Below are 7,069 nucleotides of genomic sequence, written 5' to 3' on the forward strand. Positions count from 1 at the left end.
GGTTTCACCGATCAAGCTGGATGGGCTTCGCTTGTTAGAAGAGTGAAAGGTGTCAAGAAGTCACACGAACGTGTGTGGAGAGGAAGAGAAGAAGATTCAGTGCATATATATGTCACCATGTTGTTGGTAAGTTGGGTTGGAATACAAATCTTCTGAAACAATTTTCTTCCAAACCACGTATTCATTTTTAAAACTGTTTGCACTAGTACATTATTTATGGTTAATTCAACAAAACTATATCGCACACATATATATTTTTTAAAAAATAAATGTAGAAATGAAGCTTTGGAAAGTTTTCTGTTTACTTGAAATTTTTATTCTAAATTTACTTTTTATTCTCTCCGGAATATTTCTTTCTTGATCACAATTTTTTTCTTTAAAAATATTTGTTCTCAGAAAAGTTTATATTCTTGGTGGAACATTTTTATTCCTTCCATGAAAAAATTGCTTGGAACATTTTTTATTATGAAACAATTTATTTAAATGAAATATTTTCTCAGAATATTTTTGTTGTGGCCACATTTTTTTATGTCTTTATTCATGGTCTAAATAATAAGCTCAATTGCATCGCTTTGTTGGACTTAGTGGGCTGACCTATTTGTTTAAAAGCACCTACATCTAGGACTTCCTCTAACTCCCCAGCCAATGCTATTTGTCAGTCATTCAATCGTTCACTCCATACTTGGTCACCTTTAGATTGGTTCTACCAAGAGGATTCGTAGCCTTTTCTTGTTCTCCATTCGAGCTTCCTTGAGACCAGACGCACAACACACCATTAGGGTAGAAGCACTAGCGTCCCTCTCCCCTCACTTCTCCAATTTAGATGAATCATTTTGGGGCTTTTACGCTGCTTAATTCACCCCCATCAGATGGACCTATAGGGCAGGATAATGATTTGGCGTGTGGTGCAGAATGGCGTGTTGGGTGGTGAGCTGGGCTCACTCCTATAGTCCAGGTAGGCTCCGTGCTCCCTGGACGAGGTGCAGCTGCTAGGCACCTATACCTGAACAAGAGGGAGAGCATGGATGGTGGGTTGCTCCACTGCTATAAAAATGATTTGTAGGGAGCTCCTAGTTCTTCTTCAGGAGTGGATGAAAACTTCATCCACCTATACCTGTTTTTAGATGCACTGCAGCAACCCGCTCACCCTAAAAAATTAATTTCCAGCCCCCCCTAAAAAAACTTTCTTTTTCAAAATATGAATGCTAAAATTTAAGCCCCCCCACGCCCATGTAAATTGAAAAGGTTGCATTAGTTGTGGGTGGCACGCCCTCTCTTCTCTCTCTCACTTATCTCTCCCCTCATCCCCTTCCCTTCTCTCACTTATCTCTCATTCCCTACCTTCTCTGTCACTTTTTTGGAATCGAAACACATCGAAATGGTACCAGCCGTACTTAATAATAGAAGGATTTGTCTCCTCCCCCCCACCCCTAGCAGCGCGCCAGCTCCTAGCTCAAGCTCAGATGCGACTGTAAACTCTGCCGATGTGTGTGCCATTTCTTTACTAGTTCCACAAGCATCACAGGTAAAGACGAACCACCGTTTCTCTACCGTAGATGATGGCACGCATGGCGACACCGATAAGGATTATTATTGCCGGCATTATCAGGTTGTCACTAAACATTTTTAATACGTGATGTATCCGACGACATCATTGTACATGCTGCATACACAAATATATATATATATATATATATATATATATATATATATATATAGTAATACTATATGGTGTCCTGGGTAGCCCTCTCCCACCGAGCTGCTCGCACCGCGTTCCGCTGGTTTTTTCTTTCGGTTTTTTTGGCTCGTTTTTTCTTAGTCGATCCCACGTTTCCGAACTAATCTAGATCGTGTCTCCTCGGTCCGTTCAGTTCCTGGCATTGCCGGTTCCATAGTCGCCGCCCTCGCTCTGCCAACCGCGGCAGCGATGTGCCGACCCCGGCCGCGACTCATCGCTGCCGGCGCAAGGTGCCACTCATGCCCTCGGCCACCCGATTCCAGCACCCCAACGCCGCTAGCTTGCAAGTTGTTCTCAGTTCATCCGCACATCGTCATCTTCAATCCAGCATTGGAAGGACTCCGTTGCCTGAAGAACAAAGCTGCTGCAGATTTCGTTGGTCTTCGCCATCGGTGAGCCCCGCCTCCATTTGAATTCTGAGTTCGCTGATTCCCAGCAAGAGATGATCCTGATTTGATCTCCTCCGCACCTTCCAATGGAGTCGCCTTCTTTATCCGTGGCCAGCCGTCGTATGTTTCCTGCCTGTGGCTGAGCTCGCGCGCGTCAGCAGATCACTCCTCCAAGCCTTCCTCCTCCCGCTGTCCGTCTCAAACACCTTGCTGGTCGAGTATCTGCTCGACAATCTCCCCGCAGATGCTCATCTCGAGATCAGCATCTTATCCATCGATCTCACCCACCCATTCCTCTCCAGGTTCGGCAGTCGGCACCAAGATTCTGTGGTGGCATCAATAGACGCGCATGTGGAATTTCAGGTATAAAAGAGTCTAAGTCCATCTTGTTCTTTCATTTTACAAGTTTTATTTTCAATCGTGCTGTCAAGCGGCTGGTTTGCTTGATTTGTTGATTGAGAGATGGTTGGCATGCTTTGGTCATTAAGTTGTGTTTGACGGAAAGATACATTTATTTGGCGAATAGCATGTATCTCTTTGCCGATTTATCAATGAATTAATTACTAACTTGTATCTTTGATATATATAGTTGCACTCAGTTTTTTTTTGTCGTCCTCAGTAAATTGGAGCGTGATGCATCTCAGTCCCACAATTTGAGCATGCTATTAGTCTGACAATGTATAATTGTTCAAAGATTCAATGTGCAGATCATATATGCTGAGAGATGTGTACTTTAGGAAGCTCATCTTTGTCACATTTGCTCGTTCATAATCTACTCTTACCTAGAAAGTTCGGATGCATAAGTGTTATAGTTTTGTATGATCATATTGGCAGATTTAAAATGACCATGTTTTATTTGCATTTTCAGTTACAGCTGGACTGCAGGAGCTTGGTCAAGTTGCTGACATATGACGTGAAGGTCATGGCAGCAACCAGTGGTCAGCATGGTTGCAGCAGGTTATCGTGATGGGCGACCCAACCGCACAGGCATAATGTAAGCCACCGCATTGAACTGAACCGTTTTTTCACATGGTTGCGAACTATGAGCTCACTACACAAGATTAAGCTTATTATAATACGCCATTAGATTTGCAACTGATTTGAGATTGAGTGTTAGATTTGGAACGGGACCATATGTACCCCTAAAATGTAGAATTCTCCATTCAGATCGATGCCAGTATCATTCAGTGAAATTTTGCCACTTGGTAATGCGCATCCACGCTCCTGTCATTTTTAGAGACGATCGATCATTTTTCTCTAATTTTTAATTTGAGGTGCTAATCAGAAAATATGCTAATAGAAGCACACAAAGCTTTATTTTGAACTAGAAGGACTAATGTTCGCTTTCCAGGAAGGACAGTATGCATTTTTTGATCTGGTGTTCTTGATGCTCTGTTTTGTGTTTCCGACCAGTTGAAGTGCAAAATGGACAATGGATAATATAAAGTAGGATTGATTTTTTTACTTACTCCATTTTCAGCTGTAAGATTCGTATGTGGAAATGCATGTCTGCTCCATTTTTAGTTTAGGTTAGCTAGTTTTCACTATATGTCACAGTGATTCATAAACCTTTCTGATATCTGAAACTTTTCTAATTTCGTTATGTCAAAAGGACCAGCTTAGATGTCTTATATGCAGTCGTACATATATCTTTCTGCTAAGCATTATGCTTTAAAATAATCTACTTGTTCAGTATCACAAGTCTGACTAATCCTCAATGGAGTTTTTGATTATTTTATATGCTTTTCTTTTTCAGATTTATTTGGGTGCACATGTGCTGCTGCATCTTAGATGTAAGTACTCGTGCCTGATGGAGGATATGAGTAATGTCTGACGAACTTCCTGCAGTAACCTGCAAGACCCAAGAAGCTCCTCAATTCTTTGGCATTAGTTGGTTGTGGCCAATTTGTAATGGAGGTGATCTGTCTCTGGCCAAAAGAACACTTGGATAGTTTAACTTGCCATTGGTCAGCAGCCAGCAATTGGAGTACAGCTCTGAGGTGGGCAAGATGCTCTTCGAAGGTTTTGCTGTATACTAAGATGTCATCGAAGAAGACCAGAACACATTTCCTGAGCAATGGCTTGAGAGTCGAGTTCATAGCGCCTTGGAAAGAAGCAGGAGCCCCACATAATCCAAATGACATCACCATGAATTCAAAATGACCAAAGTGAGTTTGGAAGGCTGTTTTGAATTCCTCTCCAGATTTCATTCGGATTTGGTGAAAGCTAGAATTAAGGTCCAGGGAAGAAAACCAACTTGCTCCAGACAGCTCATCAACAAGTTCATCAAAAATAGGAATGGGAAATTGACCACGAATTGTGAGTGTCGACACATGGTCGCCAGGAACCATCCTTTTTCTTGACTAGCAACAGTGGGGAAGAAAAGGGGCTAGTAATGGGTCTAATAATTCCCTTGTCGAGCATCTCTTGAATTTGCTTTTCAATTTCATCTTTAAGGGCTGGTGGATAGCGGTATGGCCGAATAAAAACAGGTTTTGCTCCAGGCACCAGAGGGATGAAATGATCAAATAGTCTAGGCGGTGGCAAGCCATCTATAGGGGCAAAGACTGCAGCAAACTCTGAAAGGAGGGCAGCAATTTGTGGGGGGAGGTCTTGCCCATTGGGATCTGGTTGGTGAGAAGAATCAATGGGACAAACTTGAACCATGAGGGTATTTGGATCAGAAGAGAGACCATGCAGAACTGCTGAAGACCCATGGTAAGGTATGGACATCCATTTGAGTTTCTAGTGCACTTTCATTGGGCTGAACTTCTCAAGCCAATCCATTCCTAATATAAGATCATAGTGGTCCAAGGGAATAATCTTGATGTCAGAAACAAACTGAACTCCTGAATAAACCATGTCCCATTTGGGATATGGGCCACACATTGTAAGACAGCACCATTAGCAACCTGAACCCGAACAGAGTCAGACAAGGGAACCACCCATCCAGTTTGTGAGTAATGTGGTGACTGAGGAAAGTATGGGAGCTGCCTGAGTCAACTAAAATTTTCAGAGGTATATTCTGGATTGATCCTTCCAATTGCATGGTGCGAGGGCCCTCGGTACCAGCTGATGTATCTTTGGAGAGTGCTAGAAAGAGCTGTTCCTAAAAATGATGATCAGAACCAGCATAATTGACACTGTCAGGTCCCTGGGTGACTTTTGAATGGCGTTGAGCTGTACAGTAGCTGAACACTTGTGGCCATGGTGCCATTTTCGGCACATTTGTCACACAGTCCTCGAGCCCGCCGATAAGCTCGAAGGGAAGCAAACTTGTCCAACTAAGACTTGTTGAAATCTGTAGGATGAGAGGCTGCAATAGTATTGGAAGGAGACATCACAGCCTTGTCAAGACGGGGAGGGGTTGGCAGAGGTAATGGTCCCCTTGGCGGAGGTCTTGGAGGAAATCCCGGTTCGAGACGACGCCAATCCCGTCGTTTGTAAGGATCCGCCACTTCTTCCTGCAGCAAAGCAAGAGTGCAATCAGTATCGAGAGTGGAAGGATGCTGAACTAGAACAGTGGAGCGAATATCATCATGTAAGCCATCAATAAAATGAGTGATGTAATATAGTTGATCAATAAAGTGGCCATAAGCTATGAGCTGATCTATTAATTCAGTAAACTTGGCAACATATTCAGCAACGGTGCCAGTTTGCTTGATGTGAAACAATTGTCGGATTAGGAGCTCTTGTTGGTCTCGCCCAAATCTATCAATTAACATAACACTGAATTCAGTCCAGGGAACTGTTTTAACTGTCTGTCCACTGATAAAACCCAACGAGAGGCGGCACTAGATACCTCAAATTGCATGACAGCAACCTTAACCCAAATTTTAGGATCGACGCGGTACATCTCAAAGTAGCCCTCTTATCTAGATAGCCACAAATTAGGATTGTGTCCTCAAAAACAGGAGACTGTAGTTTGGGTAAATTGCGAAGATGCACACTATCCTGATAGAAATCGTCCTGATGATTTCCATAAGGGCGCGAATGCGAACGAGGAAAAGTAGGGTTGGGGATGGGAGACACACCCTTGACCGGGATTGAGGTATGGGTGAATACTGACCCATACCCGTCATCCCGGTGTATTTGATCGACGCGGTGCCCATGAGGGCTGTCGGTGGTGAGATCCGAAGCAGATGGGCGCTCGGACGCCGACTGAGGCTTGGGGAAGAGGCCGGGTTCCGTGGACGCAGAGTCGCGTACGGAACAGTCCCAATGGCGAGTCAGCTTGCCGAGTTCAAGCTTGACGTCATCGATGGCGGCGTCGACCTGGGGGCGCCATTCTTCGGAAACCTTGGACGCGGCCTCGAGCTTGACGATGTGGTCACCATGGAGGCGCTCCGCTTCCAGGAAGCGTTGCTCCCACTTGAGGTCGCTCTCCGCAAAACGCTTGTGGAGTTCGTCGGAGAAGCACTTGTGGATTTCGTCGAGGAGAATTTTGGTGTTGGGATCCATCGCTCCTGCGCGTTTCTGCAGTCGCGTGAAGTGGTGGTGGGGAGGGAGGGGATCCAGGATCGGGACTCTGATACCAGGATGTTAGCAGCCGAGTAGTGGGGAGGGAATCGGCAGCGAGGAAGAAGAAGGATAGGGAGGAACGACGAAGGTTTAGATGAGTTTTGTTCTTGTTCTTGCATACATGCGCACATCGGCGCCGCGCTGCTGTTTATCTTCAGCTGAGCGCATCACGCACGCAACTCACACGCGAGCACTTACATGGGCCTTTTCCACTCTGAGCCTGAGATTCGGACATTAGGGATGATGGGCCGTAGGGAACGGCGAGGCCCAGCTTGGACCTTCTCCGCTGGCTTGTCAGTAGCAGACGCAGATGCAGCATGATCAGACGTCTTGACACAAGCATGCCAGCAAGCTAAGAACAACTCGTCCTTATCTTTATCTACATCCATCTTGGGTAATATGTCGACCTATCGAGGCTTCG

The 7,069-nt window shown here is 44.8% G+C and overlaps 1 long non-coding RNA gene across 1 annotated transcript; it reads left to right on the forward strand.

Annotated features, from left to right (window-relative positions):
* Window positions 1-1,688: 1,688 nt before the first annotated feature.
* LOC111258299 lies at window positions 1,689-5,849 on the forward strand. Its single transcript, XR_002678966.1, has 3 exons — window positions 1,689-2,490; window positions 2,996-3,121; window positions 3,884-5,849. It is a non-coding gene; the product is annotated as an uncharacterized LOC111258299 (long non-coding RNA).
* The last annotated feature ends 1,220 nt before the right edge of the window (window positions 5,850-7,069 follow it).

This window comes from Setaria italica, chromosome VIII (genome assembly GCF_000263155.2).
Source record: "Setaria italica strain Yugu1 chromosome VIII, Setaria_italica_v2.0, whole genome shotgun sequence".
Lineage (NCBI taxonomy): Eukaryota > Viridiplantae > Streptophyta > Magnoliopsida > Poales > Poaceae > Setaria > Setaria italica.